Raw genomic sequence first — 23,323 nt, forward strand, 5'->3', positions numbered from 1 at the left:
ATCACTGCGCTTTCAACCATTTAAAAAAAATGTCACTTGAATTCAATGTCAGATATTTGGTTTATTTATACAACAGACTGTGCTTCATCTAGTAGCAGAACCAAATTACTTGGATTGCATTTGAGATTACATTTAAGTGCATGGTACAAATTATCAATGCCATTTGAGTTTCTGTGCAGATTATTAGAGCAATTGTGAAAATCTCCACAGACTTGCAATGATCTATACATGCTTTCTTGAACATGCACTTATTATATGATTATATAACAAGAAAGTTATAGTTACAGTAACCTCAATGTGGCCATGAATGTGTTACTCATTTTGAGGTTGAATGTTACATAACTTTGACTAAAGCCATAGTGTCACGGGTGTCGTAAAGATTGGACCAAGGTGCAGCGGGAATGTGTACACACATCTTCTTTATTAAATAAAAAGAAGAAAAAACAAAAGAAACACGTATACGAGACAACAAACGACACAACAAACGACACTAAGAGTCCGAACAGGTGCATAGACACTAAACAGGAGACAACAACCCACAATTCCCATTACAAACACACCCCTATACATAGGACCTTCAATCAGAGGCAACAGGAACAGCTGCTTCCAATTGAAGGCCAATCCCAATAAACTAAACATAGAACTAAACAACCTAGATCTAACATAGAAATACACTAACCTAGAACATAACCCAAAAACCCCGGAACACTCTAAACAAACACCCCTCTACATAACACATAGCCCAACAAACCCCGAAACCCTCTAAACAAACAACCCCCTGCCACATACTGACCAAACTACAATAACAAATAACCCCTTTACTGGTCAGGACGTGACACATAGGCTATTTCACAATCTAGCAAGTAGTGTTTCCCCACCTAGAAAGGAATGACCTTTGACTTTCACCTGGAATTCCTGCCAATATTCAGCAACTTCGCACAGCCATTGAAGTGGAGTGGGACAATATTCTACAGGCCACAATCATCAGCCTGACAAACTCTATGCAAAGAAGATGTTGCACTGCATGAGGCAAATGCTGGTCATGACAGATACTGACTGGTTTTCTGATTTACTCCTGCATTTCTGTACTTCCAATCATATGAAATCCATAGATTAGGGCCTAATACATTTATTTCGATTGACCGATTTCCGTATATGAACTGTAACTCAGTAAAATCTTTGAAATTGTTGCGTGTTGTGTTTATTTTTGCTCAGTGCATTTCAAAAGTGATATTGATTTGGTTGTCAACTGAACCAAATATCAACATTTTAAGGTTTATCTTCTGCTTGGATAGTTCCGTCTGTGAAAGTCACCCAGTAAAAACCTACTTGATTTAACTTGTTATGGATAGGGGGCAAAACCTGAGAAGATTCTGTACAGGAAGTACCCTGTCTGACCATTTCTTGGCCTTCTTTGTCATCTCTATCCAAAACAGAGGATCTCTGCTGTAACGTGACACTTTCTAAGGCTCCCATAGGCGCTCAGAAGGCGCCAGAACATTGAATGATGACTCTGCTGTCTCTGGCTGAAAAACAGTAGCGCATTTGGATAGTGGTCGATCTGAGAACAATGAGACGGGTGAGCGCGTGCACGTGAAGAGGCCATTTTACAGTTTCAGTCTTTGAACGAAAACTACGACTCCCGGTCGGAATATTATTGCTATTTTACGAGAAAAATCGCATAAAAATTGATTTTAACCTCTCTAGGGTTGGCGGGACGAAATCGTCCCACCTACGTAACAGCCAGTGGAATCCTGTGGCGCGTTATTCAAATACCTTAGAAATGCTATTACTTCAATTTCTCAAACATATGACTATGACTACAGCATTTTAACCTGTTAGGGCTAGGGGGCAGTATTTACACTGCCGGATAAAAAACGTACCCGATTTAATCTGGATACCACTCCTACCCAGTAACTAGAATATGCATATACTTATTAGATATGGATAGAAAACACCCTAAAGTTTCTAAAACTGTTTGAATGGTGTCTGTGAGTATAACAGAACTCATATGGCAGGCAAAAACCTGAGAGATTCCTTTACAGGAAGTGGCCTGTCTGACCATTTATTGGCTTTCTTTGACATCTCTTCCCAAAACAAAGGATCTCTGCGGTAACGTGACACTTCCCACGGCTCCCATAGGCTCTCAGAGCACGGGAAAAAACAGAATGTCGTCATTGCAGCCCCAGGCTGAAGCACATTATCGCCTTTGTCAAGTGGCCGATCAGAGGACAAAGGGCTTAGGCTCGTGCACTGGCCGCCCCCGTCTTTCTTTTTTTCCCTCTATGAACCGAAACGCAGATTCCCGGTCGGAATATTATCGCTTTTTTACAAGATAAATTGCATAAAAATTGATTTTAAACAGCGGTTGACATGCTTCGAAGTACGGTAATGGAATATTTAGAAATCTTTTGTCACGAAATGCGCCATGCTCGTAACCCTGATTTACCATTTCGGATAGTGTCTAGAACGCACGAACAAAACGCCGCTGTTTGGATATAACGATGGATTATTTGGGACCAAACCAACATTTGTTATTGAAGTAGAAGTCCTGGGAGTGCATTCTGACGAAGAACAGGAAAGGTAATAACATTAACTCTCATTAATCTAACCACACTGTCCGATTTCAAAAAGGCTTTACAACGAAAGCAAAACATTAGATTATGTCAGCAGAGTACCCAGCCAGAAATAATCAGACACCCATTTTTCAAGCTAGCACATAATGTCACAAAAACCCAGAAGACAGCTAAATGCAGCAATAACCTTTGATGATTTTCATCAGATGACACACCTAGGACATTATGTTATACAATACATGCATGTTTTGTTCAATCAAGTTCATATTTATATCAAAAACCAGCTTTTTACATTAGCATGTGACGTTCAGAACTAGCATACCCCCCGCAAACTTCCGGTGAATTTAATAACAATTTACTAAATTACTCACGATAAACGTTCACAAAAAGCATAACAATTATTTTAAGAATTATAGATACAGAACTCCTCTATGCACTCGATATGTCCGATTTTAAAATAGCTTTTTGGTGAAAGCACATTTTGCAATATTCTAAGTAGATAGCCCGGCATCACAGGGCCAGCTATTTAGACACCCAGCAAGTTTAGCCTTCACCAAACTCCGATTTACTATTAGAAAAGTTTGATTACCTTTGGTGTTCTTCGTCAGAATGCACTCCCAGGACTTCTACTTCAATAACAAATTTTGGTTTGGTCCCAAATAATCCGTAGTTATATCCAAACAGCGGCGTTTTGTTCGTGCGTTCAAGACACTATCCGAAAGGGTAAAGAAGGGTGATGAGCACGACGCATTTCGTGACAAAATAATTCTAAATATTCCATTACCGTACTTCGAAGCATGTCAACCGCTCTTTAAAATCAATTTTTATGCAATTTTTCTCGTAAAAAAGCGATAATATTCCGACCGGGAATCTGCGTTTAGGTAAAAAGACGAAAGAAAATAAAGTACGGGGTCGACTTGTGCACGCGTCTAAGCCCATTGTCCTCTGATCGGCCACTTGCCAAAAGCGCAAATGTGTTTCAACCTGGGGCTGCCTCGATATCATTCAGCTTTTTCCCGGGCTCTGAGAGCCTATGGGAGCCGTAGGAAGTGTCACGTTACAGCAAAGATCCTCAGTCTTTAATAAACAGAGACAAGAAGAACAAGATCTTGTCAGAGAGGGCACTTCCTGTAAGGAATCTTCTCATGTTTTTGCCTGCCATATGAGTTCTGTTATACTCACAGACACCATTCAAACAGTTTTAGAAACCTCATGGTGTTTTCTATCCAAAGCCAATAATTATATGCATATTCTAGTTACTGGGTAGGAGTAGTAACCAGATTAAATCGGGTACGTTTTTTATCCGGCCGTGTAAATACTGCCCCCTAGCCCTAACAGGTTAAACAGCGTTTGACATGCTTCGAAGTACGGTAATGGAATATTTAGAATTTTTATGTCACGAAACGCGCCGGCGCGTCACCCTTCGTTACCCTTCGGATAGTGTCTTGAACGCACGAACAAAACGCCGCTATTTGGATATAACTATGGATTATTTGGAACCAAACCAACATTTGTTGTTGAAGTAGAAGTCCTGGGAGTACATTCTGACGAAGAACAGCAAAGGTAATCCAATTTTTCTTATAGTAATTCTGAGTTTGGTGAGTACCAAACTTGGTGGGTGTCAAAATAGATAGCCTGTGATGGCCGGGCTATCTACTCAGAATATTGCAAAATGTGCTTTCACCTTAAAGCTATTTTAAATCGGACACCGCGATTGCATAAAGGAGTTCTGTATCTATAATTCTTAAAATAATTGTTATGTTTTTTGTGAACGTTTATCGTGAGTAATTTAGTAAATTCACCGGAAGTGTTCGGTGGGAATGCTAGTTCTGAACGTCACATGCTAATGTAAAAAGCTGTTTTTTGATATAAATATGAACTTGATTGAACAAAACATGCATGTATTGTATAACATAATGTCCTAGGAGTGTCATCTGATGAAGATCATCAAAGGTTAGTGCTGCATTTAGCTGTGGTTTTGGTTTTTGTGACATTATATGCTAGCTTGAAAAATGGGTGTCTGATTATTTCTGGCTGGGTACTCTGCTGACATAATCTAATGTTTTGCTTTCGTTGTAAAGCCTTTTTGAAATCGGACAGTGTGGTTAGATAAAGGAGAGTTGTCTTTAAAATGGTGTAAAATATGTTTGAAAAATGGAAGTTTTCGGACTTTCGAGGAGTTTGTATTTCGCGCCACGCCCTATCATTGGATATTGGAGTGGTGTTCCGCTAGCGGAACGTCTAGATGTAAGAGGTTTAAAGTCTAAAAGTATTTGGTTTTAAATATACTTAAGTATCAAAAGTAAACATATACAACATTGCAAATTCCTTATATTAACCTTTCTGGGACATGTGGTATGCTAGCGTCCCACCCGCGGGACACACTGCCAACAGCCAGTGAAATAGCAGGGCGGCAAATTCAAAACATGTAAGGCTTGGGCGTAGTGGAGGAGGAATCAGACGCAGGAAGCAGCGATAAGGGTGATAGCTTTTAATGCGCGACACAGCAAAACACCAGCCACCCCTAATAGCGAACTGAGCGCACACAAAAATCAAAGTGCCCCAAACACAGGGGACAAAACACAGTGAGCGCAAAACCATGCACTAGCGCCAAATACATACAGCGTGTAACAAAGCAACACACAGAGAAACAATCCCGCACAAAGAGCAGGCGGGCCAACTAGCTAATATAGCCCCGCTAATCAACCCAACTAAGGACAGGTGCAAACAATAACAGAAAGAGGAAAACAAAAGGAATCAGTGGCAGCTAGTAGGCCGGTGTCGACGACCGCCGAGCGCCACCCGAGCAGGAGGGGGCGCCACCTTCGGTGGGAGTCGTGACAAAACAACAAAAATCTCATAATTCAAATTCCTCAAACATACAACTATTATATCCCATTTTAAAGATAATCTTCTCGTTAATCCAACCACATTGTCCGATTTAAAAAAGGCTTTACAGTGAAAGCATAACATTAGATTATGTTAGGATAGCGCCTAAACAAGAAAAACCACACAGCCATTTTCCAAGCAAGGAGAGGCGTCACAAAAACCAGAAATACAGCTAAAATGAATCACTAACCTTTGATGATCTTCATCAGATGACACTCCCAGGACTCAATGTTACACAATACACCACATTTTACATTGGCGCGTGATGTTCAGAAATGTTTTGCCTCCCAAAACATCCGGTGAAGGAGCACATCAATTTACCAAAATACTCATCATAAACGTTGATAAAATTTACAACAGTTATTGAAAGAATTATAGATACACTTCTCCTTAATGCAACTGCTGTGTCAGATTTCAAAATAGTTTTACGGCGAAAGCACATTGTTCAATATTCTGAATACAGAGCTCAGCCATCAAAGCAAGCTATACAGTTACCCGCCAAGTTCTGGAGTCAACAAAACTCAGAAATAGTATTATAAATCTTCACTTACCTTTGCTGATCTTCGTCGAAATGCACTCCCAGGACTCCCACTTCCCCAAGAAATGTTCGTTTTGTTCGATAAACTCCATATTTATGTCCAAATACCTCCGTTTTGTTCGCGCTTTCAGATAACTAATCCAAAGGCATAATGCGCGAGTGCAAAACCAGAGACAAAAAGTCAAATAGTTCCATTACCGTTCGTAGAAACATGTCAAACAATGTTTACAATCAATCCTTAGGGTCTTTTTAATATAAATCTTTGATAATATTCCAACCGGACAATAGCGTATTCATTACAGAGGAAAAAGAAGGAGCGTGAGGGCGCAGTAAACAACTCACTGGTCCCAGGCTTGAGACAGCACTTATTCTCGCCCCAGTAACAGTAGAAGCATGAAACAAGGTTCTAAAGACTGTTGATATCTAGTGGAAGCCTTAGGATGTGCAAAATGACCCCACAGACACTGTAGTTTGGAAAGGCAATCAGTTGAAAAAACTACAAACCACTTCCTGGTTGGATTTTTTCTCAGGTTTTTGCCTGCCATATGAGTTCTGTTATACTCACAGACATCATTCAAACAGTTGTGTTTTCTATCCAAATCTACTAATAATATGCATATCCTACCTTCTGGGCCCGAGTGGCAGGCAGTTTAATTTGGGCACGTCATTCATCTGAATTTCCGAATACTGCCCCCTGTCACTAAAAAGTTAAGCAAACCAGACGACACCATTTTATTTACAAATAGCTAGGTGAACACTCCAACACTCAGACATCATTTACAAACGAAACATGTGTTTAGTGAGTCTGCCAGATCAGAGGCAGTAGGGGTGACCATTCTCTTGATAATTGTGTGAATTGGACAATTTTTCTGTCCTGCTAAGCATTCAAAATGTAACGAGTACATTTGGGTGTCAGGGAAAATGTATGGAGTAAAAAGTACATCATTTTCTTCAGGAATGCAGTGAAATAAAAGTCAAAGTTGTCAAAAATATCAATAGTAAAGTACAGATACCCCAAAAAACTACTTAAGTAGTATTTAAATTGCCCCTGAGCAAGGTCAAACCCACTGTTCGCCGAAGACATGGATGTTGATTATGGCAGCCCCCCGCACCTCTCTGATTCAGAGGGGTTGAGTTAAATGCGAAAGACACATTTCAGTTGAATGCATTCAGTTGTTCCCTAAACAATTTTTTACTTAAGCACTTTAAACCACTGCAAGGGACCTGGTGAGCTGGGCATACAAAAAAAATAATACTAGTAATCATTTTTTTTAAATGTCTCTGCTTGATGCCCCCCCATGGGCTGCTCAGGTCATCGCTCTCATTCTGTCTTGGTTAAGCAGGTTGGTTCAGCAGCAACAAAATCCATGGTAAGCTTCCTAGTTGCATAGGAAATGGGGAGGGCTTTGAAATGAAATCCATGGTAAGCTTCCTAGTTGCATAGGAAATGGGAGGGCTTTGAAATGAAATCCATGGTAAGCTTCCTAGTTGCATAGGAAATGGGGAGGGCTTTGAAATGAAATCCATGGTAAGCTTCCTAGTTGCATAGGAAATGGGGAGGGCTTTGAAATGAAATCCATGGTAAGCTTCCTAGTTGCATAGGAAATGGGGAGGGCGCGGGGCTTTGAAATGCCACTGTGGCCAGGTTAATGATTTTTGCAGACAGTATAGGAAGCAACTTTATAGAGATGAGATGATGACTTGGAATTAAATAAGTAATCAAATAAAACAAATCTGTTATTAAAGTAATGCGAATGTGAAGCAGTAATGGGAAGTCACTACCAATGCATAGTGCAATGATTGTAAAAAAAAAGCAAATATTGAAACCGAAGTCGAAAACCGTGATTATTTTTTAGTAAGTGAACCCAAACCCGAACTGACCTCAAAAAACACTAATCGCTCAGCACTACTATTGACGCACCCACAGCATGGGCCGCATCTCAACCCACAGCATGGGCCACATCTCAATCTATCCCATCTCAATCCACCGTTTGGGCTACAAACTAATATGACCACATTATAACCCATAAAAATGATTGGAGGTACGGATGTAGTTTTGTGTCAACAAAAGAAGGGGTTGAATATGTGTCAAAAAATAAAACAATCCTGAGCTTTCTTATATCTCCTAGATATAGGAGAGACACTTCAAAACCATATCATTTTTGACTGTCTTTTTTTGCCATTTATGAAAGTGTTATTCAACACATTTATGTGGGCTGTAGGGGTACATTTATTATTATTTTATTTTTTTATATACATACAGGGGTCTGTGTTCTGTCTGCCCTCTCGACTCCCAGACTGACTCCTCCAGCACCGGTCGGCCGTGTGTCCTCTCCGGCCACAGCTGGTGCAGGAGGACCCACCTTCTCCGGTGCCCCTCGACACAGCCCCCACTAACTCCATAGGAGTAGGGGCGGGGTTGCACGGAGGTGGAACGGACAGGACCCTTTCCGAACGCCCGCGGGCAGCCAGCAGATTGTCCAGTCAGATAGACATGTCGATGAGCTCATCGAGAGAAAGAGCGGTGTCTCGACAAGCTAGCTCCCTGCGGACGTTCGCCCGGAGACTACACCTGTAATGTTCTATCAGGGCCCTGTTGTTCCACCCTGCCCCAGCAGCCAAGGTCCTGAACTCCAGCGCCAAGTCCTGCGTGCTCCTCGTCTCCTGCCTGAGGTGGAACAGCCGCTCACGGCCTGAAAGCGGCGGGTGAACTCTGGATAGTGATCCCTCGCCGAGTCCGGACCATTCCAGACTGCATTGGCCCACTCCAGAGCTCGGCCCATCAGGCAGGAAACGAGGGCACTCACGCTCTCCTCCCCCGAGGGAGCAGGTCTGACGGTGGCCAGGTACAGCTCGAGCTGGAGCAGAAATCCCTGGCACCCAGCCGCCGCTCCATCATACTCCCTCGGGAGCGCCAGACGAAGCACGCCGGAGCCAGACGCAGTGGGAGGCGGAGGTGGCTGCGTCGGAGGAGGTGGAGAGAGGAGACCACTCCTCTCCCAACGGTCAATCCTCTCCATCATTTGATCCATTGCGGATCCAATTCGGTGGTGGACAGATGTATGATGGAGCATGCGCTCCTTCATCGAGGGAAGGGGGTTGGCAGCTGCTCCTGCTGACTCCATAGGTGGTGCGGGATTCTGTAAGGCTTGGGCATAGTGGAGGAGGAATCAGACGCAGGAAATGGGAGGGCTTTGAAATGAAATCCATGGTAAGCTTCCTAGTTGCATAGGAAATGGGGAGGGCTTTGAAATGAAATCCATGGTAAGCTTCCTAGTTGCATAGGAAATGGGGAGGGCTTTGAAATGAAATCCATGGTAAGCTTCCTAGTTGCATAGGAAATGGGGAGGGCGCGGGGCTTTGAAATGCCACTGTGGCCAGGTTAATGATTTTTGCAGACAGTATATGAAGCAACTTTATAGAGATGAGATGATGACTTGGAATTAAATAAGTAATCAAATAAAACAAATATGTTATTAAAGTAATGTGAATGTGAAGCAGTAATGGGAAGTCACTACCAATGCATAGTGCAATGATTGTAAAAAAAAAGAAGCAAATATCGAAATCGAAAACCGTGATTATTTTTTAGTAAGTGAACCCAAAACCGAACTGACCTCAAAAAACACTAATCGCATGGGCCGCATCTCAACCCACAGCATGGGCCGCATCTCAATCCATCCCATCTTAATCCACCGTTTGGGCTACAAACTAATATGACCACATTATAACCCATAAAAATGATTGGAGGTACGGATGTAGTTTTGTGTCAACAAAAGAAGGGGTTGAATATGTGTCAAAAAATAAAACAATCCTGAGCTTTCTTATATCTCCTAGATATAGGAGAGACACTTCAAAACCATATCATTTTTGACTGTCTTTTTTTGCCATTTATGAAAGTGTTATTCAACACATTTCTGTGGGCTGTAGGGGTACATTTTTTTTTATTTTTTTTTTTTATACATACAGGGGTCCTAAAATTCAAATTCAAATAGCTAAATGATCTAAGGTATGACCATCTTACAACAATTCCACATGTTAGCTTAGTTGAAATTATCTCTATGTTTGTCTCATCCTCACTTTTAAATTTGGTGGTGGATCTTTGATGTCATAGGGCTATTTTGAATCGATTGGTCCTGGGCACATTAAGGTCAACGGCAATTGGGCGGCAAATGTATATTACAGTAGCTATGGGATTATTTCCTGCATATGCATCTTTCGATGCAAAACCCACCACTGGTGTGCATGGTAAAATAGCTCTATTTTAATGTCATCCAACAAATGGAATAGCTTGGAATTTGCTAAACGGCATTGGCAATTGGATTGGAACCGTTGCTGTGGTCAGATGACATGAAAAGCTCTTTGGTCAAACACACCAGTGGTGGATTTTGTGTTGAAGAAAGATGCATATGCAGAAAACAACCCCATACCTACTTTCACATTTGGTGATGGATCTTTGATTTCATGGGGCTATTTTGGTTCCACTGATCCTGGGCCCGCTAAGGTCCATGGCAATTGGGCGGAAAATTGAGTTTCAGTTGTGCGTTGTTTTTACAGCATTACACTACTTTGAACCCACGACTTGAACCACCCCCGGGCAAATGTGGCACCACAGGTCCCAGAGTTGTGGGGCAAATAATACATTTTTTAATGGTCACCAGGTAAAACTCAGAAACCTAGCTGTAGCAAGGACCTGAAGGGTTGCCCTATTGCCTGGGGCAAGTGAATTGAGGAGTCGGGCAAGTTGAGCCTGCTCTAATTGCTCCAATGAGGGTAAAGTGACATAGAATTTCACATGATTCATGGACATGAGAGTAATTGGAGTGATTTGGTGTAACTAGAGGGGCTTTGTCTGCAGTCAAGAGGAAGCTGTACCAAATTTTGACACTTATTTGAACAATGAACAACATAGCAATTTAGATGTGGAGTAAATTGCCTTGGACTTATTTGAGCTCTCAATCTGTAGCACTTGTAATTCACACAAAGCAGTTTACAGATTGTGAACAAGCCTTGCATTGATGCTACTGCAGCTTGTGTTCAGATTTCTTGGCAGTGCTGTAAGTGAAATGACGTTTGCACTTATAACATGAAACACACCCACAGTCTCCCAGAAAGCAGATACACTTGACATTCATTGACATGGAATGTATTTTCACTTTAGAGACTGACAATCTAACATCAAAGAGGACAGGTGTTGACGAATGCCTGGTGTCACAAGTAAAAAATGCATTGATACCATCGTTACCACCCTTGTGCTCCACAAACCCTTATCTCAATCCCAATCTTGATCTCGATCTGTCACATTGTGTTGACTGTCACATTTGAGAAGTAGAGCATGACAAGGGTAGTCTGACTAACACCTAACTTGAAGTCCTCCTGACTTCAGAGTCTGCAAAGGCTATTTACAGTAGATATTGTTGGCAAGATGCGTCGATAATAAAAGGTATGCGTTTTTTTACTGATTGTTTCTTCTCTGTGTCTTTCTCATTCACAAATTGCAGTTGGCTAAGAACAAGGCAGCACAGATGCCCCTTAAAAGTACCCAGAGAGCTAATACTAATGGCATGCATATCAATCTCTCATGGCTCAAAGTGGAAGAGAGATTGACATCATCATTACTTGTTTTCGTAAGAGGTGTTGACAAGCTGAAGGTACCGATCACCCATGCATACCCCACAAGACATGCCACCAGAGGTCTCTTCACAGTCTTCAAGTCCAGAATAGACAATGGGAAACGCATAGTACTACATAGAGCCATGACTACATGGAACTCAATTCCACATCAGGTAACTGATGCAAGCAGTAGAATCAGATTTTAAAAAGCAGGTAAAAATACACCTTTAGGAACAGCGGGGAGTGTGAAGTAACACATACATGGGCACAGACACATACAGTTCAAGTCAGAAGTTATTTTATTTTTTATTTTACCTTTATTTAACTAGGCAAGTGAGTTAAGAACAAAATCTTATTTTCAATGACGGGCTAGGATGGCCTGTTCAGAGGCAGAATGACAGATTTTTAAAATGCAGCTCCGGGATTTGACCTTGCAACCTTTTGGTGACTAGTCCAGTGCTCTAACCACTAGGGTACCTGCCACCCCAGTTTACATACACTTAGGTTGGTGTCATTAAAAGTTGTTTTTCAACCACTCCACAAATTTCTTGTTAACAAACTATAGTTTTTGCAAATCGGTTAGACATCTACTTTGTGCATGACACAAGTCATTTTTCAAACAATTGTTTACAGACAGATTATTTCACTTATAATTCACTGTATCACAATTCCAGTGGGTCAGAAGTTTACATAAACTAAATTGGCTGTGCCTTTAAACAACTTGGAAAATTCCAGAAAATTATGTCATGGCTTAAGAAGCTACTGATAGGCTAATTGACATCATTTGAGTCAATTGGAGGTGTACCTGTGCACCAGGGTTTGAGTTCAAGGAGGAAAGAATGCTTCTTTTGAAGCTGGACAGTTTTTCTTCTGAAGAAAGAACATGTTTTTATCCAGATTCCCCCAATCTATATATTCATCTATTCAGTTTGTTTCTATGTCAGGTTGCAAATAAAGTGCCATTTTGGATGTATTTTGTCTGGAGCAGTTGTATTGTTTAAAACACTATGATGAACTGTAGTCCAAAATGCCTACTGTTAAATCATGTCACTTTATTTAGGTTGACTGGTTGTGTCACTATGAGGGGCGTCAGGAAGCCAGTGGTTAGAGCATTGGACTAGTAACCGAAAGGATGCTAGACTGAATCACCGAGCTGACAAGGTAAAACGCTGTCATTCAGCCCCTGAACAAGGCAGTTAACCTGCTGTTCCTAAGCCGTCACTGTAAATAAGAACTTGTTCTTAACTGACTTGCCTAGTAAAATAAAAATAAATGAGGACTACTCTGAAGTCAATATATTGATTTTTCGTTGAATTTTTCTTAAGGTCCAAGTTAGTCTTTCATTACTGTCATTGCCGCAGGTACTGCATAACTTTCCTGGCAAAACTCACCTAACTTTCTGCTTTTCCAAATGGGTGTTCTTTTTATAGTATTACACAACTTTGAACCCACAACTTGAAACCCCCCCAAGCCTATTGAAAAAAGGAGGCGTGTTTACTGTTTCTAGTTGAGGTGTATGACTGAATAAAATGAGGGAGGATGGGAGGCTGAGCGCACAGGATGGAGAGGTGAAGACAGGTGCAGCTTCAAGGTAAGATGATTTTGGCATTCATGCAAACAGACATTTATGGCACAATATACCCTGCTTTTAAGATACGACATGTTTGAAGTGGCACACATCTCATTGACTAGGCTGGGCTAAGAAGTAACATCTGTTTCACTGCATTTATGCCATTTAGTGCCACATCAGAGAAAACAGTCAAACAAAAAAACATGTCTATTTACTCACCTTTGCTGCTTGGACACACGAAGGAAACTAATAAGATTAAGTATTGCAGGAGAAGCTGGAAGATACCCAACAACAGGTGAAGGTGGAGATTTAATGACAGCCTTTCCCGACAAACATTGTGGCCATGTTCCCCTGCTAAGACGTGGCATGCATCAACCAATGGTTGACTGGTTTTCTGATTTACTCCTGCATTTCTGTACTTCCAATCATGTGAAATCCATAGATTAGGGCCTAATACATTTATTTCGATTGACCGATTTCCTTACATGAACTGTAACTCAGTAAAATCTTAGAAATTGTTGCGTGTTGCATTTATTTTTGCTCAGTATATTTCAAAAGTGATATTGATTTGGTTGTCAACTGAACCATATATCAACATTTTAAGGTTTATCTTCTGCTTGGATAGTTCCATCTGTGAAAGTCACCCAGTAAAAACCTACTTGATTTAAAGTCTAAAAGTATTTGATTTTAAATAGTTAAGTATCAAAAGTAAACATATACATCATTGCAAATTCCTTGTATTAACCTTTCTGGGACATGTGGTATGCTAGCGTCCCACCCGCGGGACACACTGCCAGCAGCCAGTGAAATATGACTTAAATGTAAAAAAAAATAATGTAAATAGCAGGGCGAAAAATTCAAAACATGTAAGGCTTGGGCGTAGTGGAGGAGGAATCAGACGCAGGAAGCAGCGATAAGGGTGATAGCTTTTAATGTGCGACACAGCAAAACACCAGCCACCCCAAAAAGCGAACTGAGCGCACACAAAAATCAAAGTGCCCCAAACACAGGGGACAAAACACAGTGAGCGCAAAACCACGCACTAGCACCAAATACATACAGCACGTAACGAAGCAACACACAGAGAAACAATCCCGCACAAAGAGCAGGTGGGCCAACTAGCTAATATAGCCCCGCTAATCAACCCAACTAAGGACAGGTGCAAACAATAACAGAAAGGGGAAAACAAAAGGAATCAGTGGCAGCTAGTAGGCCAGTGACAACGAAAACCGAGCGCCACCCGAGCAGGAGGGGGCGCCACCTTCGGGGGGAGTCGTGACAGTACCCCCCCCAACGTGCGGCTCCTGCAGCGCGCTGACACCGGCCTCGAGGGCGACCCGGAGGGCGAGGCGCAGTGCGATCCGGGCGGAGGCGATGGAAATCCTTCAACATGGATGGGTCCAAGACGTCCTCCGCCGGTACCCAGCACCTCTCCTCCGGGCCGTACCCCTCCCAGTCCACGAGGTACTGCAGGCCCCTCAAACCGGCGTCTCGAGTCCAAAATGATCCATATGCTGTACGCCGGGGACCCCCGATGTCCAGAGGGGCGGAGGGACCTCCGGCATCTCACCTTCCTGCAGGGGACCAGCTACCACCGGCCTGCAGAGAGACACATGAAACGAGGTGTTAATACGGTAATAGGAAGGGAGTTGTAACCTATAACACACCTCGTTTATCCTCCTCAGGACTTTGAAGGGCCCCACACACTGCGGCCTCAGCTTCCGGCAGGGTAAACGGAGGGGCAGGTTCCGGGTCGAGAGCCAGACCCTTTCCCCCGGTACAAACACGGGGGCCTTACTGCGGTGGCGGTCAGCACTCCTCTTCTGCCGTCCACTGGCTTGCATCAGGGATTCCTGGACGGCTCTCCAGGTTTCCTAGGAGCGCTGTACCCATTCCTCCACCGCAGGAGCCTCGGTCTGGCTCTGGTGCCATGGTGCCAGGACTGGCTGGTAACCCAAAACACACTGAAAGGGTGACAGGTTAGTGGAGGAGTGACGAAGTGAGTTCTGGGCTAACTCCGCCCAAGGAATGTACCTCGCCCACTCCCCTGGCCGGTCCTGGCAATACGACCGCAGAAACCTGCCCACCTCCTGGTTCACCCTCTCCGCCTGCCCATTACTCTCGGGGTGATAACCGGAGGTCAAACTGACCGAGACCCCCAGACACTCCATAAACGCCCTCCATACCCTGGATGTGAACTGGAAACCTCGATCAGAGACAATGTCCTCCGGCACCCCGTAGTGCCGGAAGACGTGGGTAAATAGGGCCTCCACAGTCTGCAGGGCTTTAGGGAGACCGGGCAACGGGAGGAGATGGCAGGACTTTGAAAACCAATCCACAACCACCAGGATCGTAGTGCTCCCCTGAGACGGGGGGAGATCTGTCAGGAAGTCTACTGACAGGTGCGACCATGGCCATTGTGGAACGGGGAGGGGCTGTAACTTCCCTCCCAGGAGATGCCTAGGAGCCTTACTCTGGGCGCACACCGAACAGGAAGAGACATAGAACCTCAAGTCCTTAGCCAAGGTGGGCCACCAGTACTTCCCCCTGAGACCCCGCACTGTCCTCGCCACACCAGGATGACCCGAAGAGGGTAGAGTGTGAGCCCATCGAATCAATTGATCACGGACACTGAGCGGCACGTACATGCGACCCACGGGACACTGTGAAGGCGCAGGTTCCAATACTAACGCCCGCTCGATGTCCGAGTCCACCTCCCATACCACCGGTGCCACCAGCCTAGAAGCTGGAATGACGGGAGTCGGATCGATGGGCCGGTCCTTAGTGTCATAGAGACGGGACAGCGCGTCGGCCCTCGTGTTCAGGGAGCCTGGTCTATTGGAAATAGTGAACCTGAAACGGGTGAAGAACATGGCCCACCTTGCCTGACGCGGATTCAGTCTCCTAGCTGCCCAGATATACTCCAGATTCTGATGGTCGGTCCAGATGAGAAAGGGGTGCTTAGCCCCCTCAAGCCAGTGTCTCCACACCCTCAAGGCTTTTACCACCGCTAGCAATTCCCTGTCCCCCACATCATAGTTACGCTCCTCCGAACTGAGTTTCTTCGAAAAGAAAGCCCAGGGGTGGAGTTTCGGTGGCGTACCCGAGCGCTGTGATAGCACGGCACCCACCCCAGCCTCGGATGCATCCACCTCCACTATGAATGCTAGAGAGAGGTCCGGGTGTGCCAACACGGGTGCTTCGGTGAACAGCACCTTCAACCTCTTGAAGGCTCCGCCCGCCTCAGTCGACCACCGCAAACGCACCGGCCCCCCCTTCAGCAGTGAGGTAATGGGAGCCGCTACCTGGCCAAAACCCCGGATAAACCTCCGGTAGTAATTGGCAAACCCTAAGAACCACTGCACCTCCTTCACCGTGGTTGGAGTTGGCCAATTACCCAAGGCCTTAACGCGGTCACACTCCATCACCTCCCCCGTGGTGGAAATACGATAACCCAGGAAGGAGATTGCTCGTTTGGAGAACACACACTTCTCAGCCTTGACGTATAGGTCATGCTCCAGCAGTCTCCCAAGCACCTTGCGTACCTGTGACACATGCGCGGTGTGGGTGGCGGAATATATCAGAATATCATCGATATAGACAACCTCGCCCTGCCCATGCAGGTCCCTGAGAATCTCATCTACAAAGGATGGAAAGACGGCTGGAGCATTCTTTAACCCATACGGCATGACGAGGTACTCATAATGGCCCGATATGGTACTAAATGCGGTTTTCCACTCGTCTCCATCCTTAATATGGACCAGGTTATATGCGCTCCTGAGATCCAGTTTTGTGAAGAATCTTGCTCCGTGAAATGATTCCACCGCCGTAGCGATGAGAGGTAGAGGGTAACTAAACCCCACCGTGATAGCATTTAGACCTCTGTAATCAATGCACGGACGCAGACCTCACTCCTTTTTCTTCACAAAAAAGAAAATCGAGGAGACGAGTAAGATGGGGGGCCGAATGTACTCCTGTCCCAGAGATTCCGTGACATATGTCTCCATAGCCATCGTCTCCTCCTGTGACAAGGGGTACACATGACTCTTGGGAAGCGCAGCGTTAACCTGGAGATCTATCGCACAATCCCATAGTCGATGAGGTGGTAATTTGGTCGCCCTCTTTTTACAAAAAGTGATTGCCAAATCGGCGTATTCAGGGGGTATGCGCACGGTGGACACCTGGTCTGGACTCTCCACTGACGTGGCACCTATGGAAACTCCTAGAAACCTCCTCTGACCACCCCTGGAGAACCCCCTGTTTCCACGACATCCGGGGATTGTGATCAGCCAGCCAGGGGACCCCAAGCACCACCGGAAACGCAGGCGAATCGATAAGAAATAAAGTAATCCGTTCCTTATGATTCCCCTGCGTTACCATGTCCAGTGGAACCGTGGCCTCCCTGACCAGCCCTGACCCTAATGGCCGGCTATCTAGGGAGTGCAAGGGGAAGGGGGAAACTATCGGCACTCGCGGAATGCCCAGCTCAATGGCGTATCCGCCATCCATGAAATTCCCAGCTGCGCCTGAATCGACTAGCGCCCTATGCTGGGAAGAGGGAGAAAAATCTGAAAACAAAATTAATAAGAACATGTGACCAACAGGGGGTTCTGGGTGAGTTCGGTGCTGACTCACCTGGGGTGACCGAGAAGTGTTCTGTCTGCCCTCTCGACTCCCAGACTGACTCCTCCAGCACCGGTCGGCCGTGTGTCCTCTCCGGCCACAGCTGGTGCAGGAGGACCCACCTTCTCCGGTGCCCCTCGACACAGCCCCCACTAACTCCATAGGAGTAGGGGCGGGGTTGCACGGAGGTGGAACGGACAGGACCCTTTCCGAACGCCCGCGGGCAGCCAGCAGATTGTCCAGTCAGATAGACATGTCGATGAGCTCATCGAGAGAAAGAGCGGTGTCTCGACAAGCTAGCTCCCTGCGGACGTTCGCCCGGAGACTACACCTGTAATGTTCTATCAGGGCCCTGTTGTTCCACCCTGCCCCAGCAGCCAAGGTCCTGAACTCCAGCGCCAAGTCCTGCGTGCTCCTCGTCTCCTGCCTGAGGTGGAACAGCCGCTCACGGCCTGAAAGCGGCGGGTGAACTCTGGATAGTGATCCCTCGCCGAGTCCGGACCATTCCAGACTGCATTGGCCCACTCCAGAGCTCGGCCCATCAGGCAGGAAACGAGGGCACTCACGCTCTCCTCCCCCAAGGGAGCAGGTCTGACGGTGGCCAGGTACAGCTCGAGCTGGAGCAGAAATCCCTGGCACCCAGCCGCCGCTCCATCATACTCCCTCGGGAGCTCCAGACGAAGCACGCCGGAGCCAGACGCAGTGGGAGGCGGAGGTGGCTACGTCGGAGGAGGTGGAGAGAGGAGACCACTCCTCTCCCAACGGTCAATCCTCTCCATCATTTGATCCATTGCGGATCCAATTCGGTGGTGGACAGATGTATGATGGAGCATGCGCTCCTTCATCGAGGGAAGGGGGTTGGCAGCTGCTCCTGCTGACTCCATAGGTGGTGCGGGATTCTGTAAGGCTTGGGCATAGTGGAGGAGGAATCAGACGCAGGAAGCAGCGATAAGGGTGATAGCTTTTAATGCGCGACACAGCAAAACACCAGCCACCCCAAATAGCGAACTGAGCGCAAACAAAAATCAAAGTGCCCCAAACACAGGGGACAAAACACAGTGAGCGCAAAACCACGCAATAGCGGCAAATACATACAGTGTGTAATGAAGCAACACACAGAGAAACAATCCCGCACATAGAGCAGGCGGGCCAACTAGCTAATATAGCCCCGCTAATCAACCCAACTAAGGACAGGTGCAAACAATAACAGAAAGAGGAAAACAAAAGGAATCAGTGGCAGCTAGTAGGCCGGTGACGACGACCGCCGAGCGCCACCCGAGCAGGAGGGGGCGCCACCTTCGGTGGGAGTCGTGACAAAACAACAAAAATCTTATAATTCAAATTCCTCAAACATACAATTATTATATCCCATTTTAAAGATAATCTTCTCGTTAATCCAACCACATTGTCCGATTTCAAAAAGGCTTTACAGCGAAAGCATAACATTAGATTATGTTAGGATAGCGCCTAAACAAGAAAAACCACACAGCCATTTTCCAAGAGAGGCGTCACAAAAACCAGAAATACAGCTAAAATGAATCACTAACCTTTGATGATCTTCATCAGATGACACTCCCAGGACTCAATGTTACACAATACACCACATTTTACATTGGAGCGTGATGTTCAGAAATGTTTTGCCTCCCAAAACATACGGTGAAGGAGCACATCAATTTACCAAAATACTCATCAGAAACGTTGATAAAATTTACAACAGTTATTGAAAGAATTATAGATACACTTCTCCTTAATGCAACCGCTGTGTCAGATTTCAAAATAGCTTTATGGCGAAAGCACATTGTTCAATATTCTGAGTACAGAGCTCAGCCATCAAAGCAAGCTATACAGTACTTCTCGTTCCTGAGGGAAGTGATGGGGGATTCCATTTACATGCCCACAAGTTCTGGAGTCAACAAAACTCAGAAATAGTATTATAAATGTTCACTTACCTTTGCTGATCTTCATCGAAATGCACTCCCAGGACTCCCACTTCCCCAAGAAATGTTTGTTTTGTTCGATAAACTCCATATTTATGTCCAAATACCTCCGTTTTGTTCGCTCGTTCAGATCACTAATCCAAAGGCATAATGCGCGTGTGCAAAACCCGAGACGAAAAGTCAAATAGTTCCATTACCGTTCGTAGAAACATGTCAAACAATGTTTACAATCAATCCTTAGAGTCTTTTTAACATAAATCGTTGATAATATTCCAACCGGACGATAGCGTATTCATTACAGAGGAAAAAGAAGAAGCGGCGCGCCTGTGTGAGGGCGCAGTAAACAACTCACTGGTCCCAGGCTTGAGACAGCTCTTATTCTCGCCCCAGTAACAGTAGAAGCATGAAACAAGGTTCTATAGACTGTTGACATCTAGTGGAAGCCTTAGGATGTGCAAAAGTACCCCACAGACACTGTAGATTGGAAAGGCAATCAGTTGAAAAAACTACAAACCACTTCCTGGTTGGATTTTTTCTCAGGTTTTTGCCTGCCATATGAGTTCTGTTATACTCACAGACATCATTCAAACAGTTGTGTTTTCTATCCAAATCTACTAATAATATGCATATCCTACCTTCTGGGCCCGAGTGGCAGGCAGTTTAATTTGGGCACGTCATTCATCTGAATTTCCGAATACTGCCCCCTGTCACTAAAAAGTTAAGCAAACCAGACGACACCATTTTATTTACAAATAGCTAGGTGAACACTCCAACACTCAGACATCATTTACAAACGAAACATGTGTTTAGTGAGTCTGCCAGATCAGAGGCAGTAGGGGTGACCAGGGATGTTCTATTGATAATTGTGTGAATTGGACAATTTTTCTGTACTGCTAAGCATTCAAAATGTAACGAGTACGTTTGGGTGTCAGGGAAAATGTATGGAGTAAAAAGTACATCATTTTCTTTAGGAATGCAGTGAAATAAAAGTAAAAGTTGTCAAAAATATCAATAGTAAAGTACAGATACCCCAAAAAACTACTTAAGTAGTACTTAAATTGCTCCTGAGCAAGGTCAAACCCACTGTTCGCCGAAGACATGGATGTTGATTATGGCAGCCCCACGCACCTCTCTGATTCAGAGGGGTTGACTTAAATGCGAAAGACACATTTCAGTTGAACGCATTCAGTTGTTCCCTAAACAATTGTTTACTTAAGTACTTTACACCACTGCAAGGGGCCTGGTGAGCTGGGCATACCAAAAAAATAATACTAGTAATTATTTTTTTTAAATGTCTCTGCTTGATGCCCCCCCATGGGCTGCTCAGGTCATCGCTCTCATTCTGTCTTGGTTAAGCAGGTTGGTTCAGCAGCAGCGAAATCCATGGTAAGCTTCCTAGTTGCAAAGGAAATGGGGAGGGCTTTGAAATGAAATCCATGGTAAGCTTCCTAGTTGCATAGGAAATGGGGAGGGCTTTGAAATGAAATCCATGGTAAGCTTCCAAGTTGAATAGGAAATGGGGAGGGCGCGGGGCTTTGAAATGCCACTGTGGCCAGGTTAATGATTTTTGCAGACAGTATATGAAGCAACTTTATAGAGATGAGATGATGACTTGGAATTAAATAAGTAATCAAATAAAACAAATATGTTATTAAAGTAATGTGAATGTGAAGCAGTAATGGGAAGTCACTACCAATGCATAGTGCAATGATTGTAAAAAAAAAGAAGCAAATATCGAAATCGAAAACCGTGATTATTTTTTAGTAAGTGAACCCAAAACCGAACTGACCTCAAAAAACACTAATCGCATGGGCCGCATCTCAACCCACAGCATGGGCCGCATCTCAATCCATCCCATCTTAATCCACCGTTTGGGCTACAAACTAATATGACCACATTATAACCCATAAAAATGATTGGAGGTACGGATGTAATTTTGTGTCAACAAAAGAAGGGGTTGAATATGTGTCAAAAAATAAAACAATCCTGAGCTTTCTTATATCTCCTAGATATAGGAGAGACACTTCAAAACCATATCATTTTTGACTGTCTTTTTTTGCCATTTATGAAAGTGTTATTCAACACATTTCTGTGGGCTGTAGGGGTACATTTTTTTAATTTTTATTTTTTTTATACATACAGGGGTCCTAAAATTCAAATTCAAATAGCTAAATGATCTAAGGTATGACCATCTTACAACAATTCCACATGTTAGCTTAGTTGAAATTATCTCTATGTTTGTCTCATCCTCACTTTTAAATTTGGTGGTGGATCTTTGATGTCATAGGGCTATTTTGAATCGATTGGTCCTGGGCACATTAAGGTCAACGGCAATTGGGCGGCAAATGTATATTACAGTAGCTATGGGATTATTTCCTGCATATGCATCTTTCGATGCAAAACCCACCACTGGTGTGCATGGTAAAATAGCTCTATTTTAATGTCATCCAACAAATGGAATAGCTTGGAATTTGCTAAACGGCATTGGCAATTGGATTGGAACCGGTGCTGTGGTCAGATGACATGAAAAGCTCTTTGGTCATACACACCAGTGGTGGATTTTGTGTTGAAGAAAGATGCATATGCAGAAAACAACCCCATACCTACTTTCACATTTGGTGATGGATCTTTGATTTCATGGGGCTATTTTGGTTCCACTGATCCTGGGCCCGCTAAGGTCCATGGCAATTGGGCGGAAAATTGAGTTTCAGTTGTGCGTTGTTTTTACAGCATTACACTACTTTGAACCCACGACTTGAACCACCCCCGGGCAAATGTGGCACCACAGGTCCCAGAGTTGTGGGGCAAATAATACATTTTTTAATGGTCACCAGGTAAAACTCAGAAACCTAGCTGTAGCAAGGACCTGAAGGGTTGCCCTATTGCCTGGGGCAAGTGAATTGAGGAGTCGGGCAAGTTGAGCCTGCTCTAATTGCTCCAATGAGGGTAAAGTGACATAGAATTTCACATGATTCATGGACATGAGAGTAATTGGAGTGATTTGGTGTAACTAGAGGGGCTTTGTCTGCAGTCAAGAGGAAGCTGTACCAAATTTTGACACTTATTTGAACAATGAACAACATAGCAATTTAGATGTGGAGTAAATTGCCTTGGACTTATTTGAGCTCTCAATCTGTAGCACTTGTAATTCACACAAAGCAGTTTACAGATTGTGAACAAGCCTTGCATTGATGCTACTGCAGCTTGTGTTCAGATTTCTTGGCAGTGCTGTAAGTGAAATGACGTTTGCACTTATAACATGAAACACACCCACAGTCTCCCAGAAAGCAGATACACTTGACATTCATTGACATGGAATGTATTTTCACTTTAGAGACTGACAATCTAACATCAAAGAGGACAGGTGTTGACGAATGCCTGGTGTCACAAGTAAAAAATGCATTGATACCATCGTTACCGCCCTTGTGCTCCACAAACCCTTATCTCAATCCCAATCTTGATCTCGATCTGTCACATTGTGTTGACTGTCACATTTGAGAAGTAGAGCATGACAAGGGTAGTCTGACTAACACCTAACTTGAAGTCCTCCTGACTTCAGAGTCTGCAAAGGCTATTTACA

Source organism: Salmo trutta, chromosome 21 (assembly GCF_901001165.1).
Source record: "Salmo trutta chromosome 21, fSalTru1.1, whole genome shotgun sequence".
Classification (NCBI taxonomy): domain Eukaryota; kingdom Metazoa; phylum Chordata; class Actinopteri; order Salmoniformes; family Salmonidae; genus Salmo; species Salmo trutta.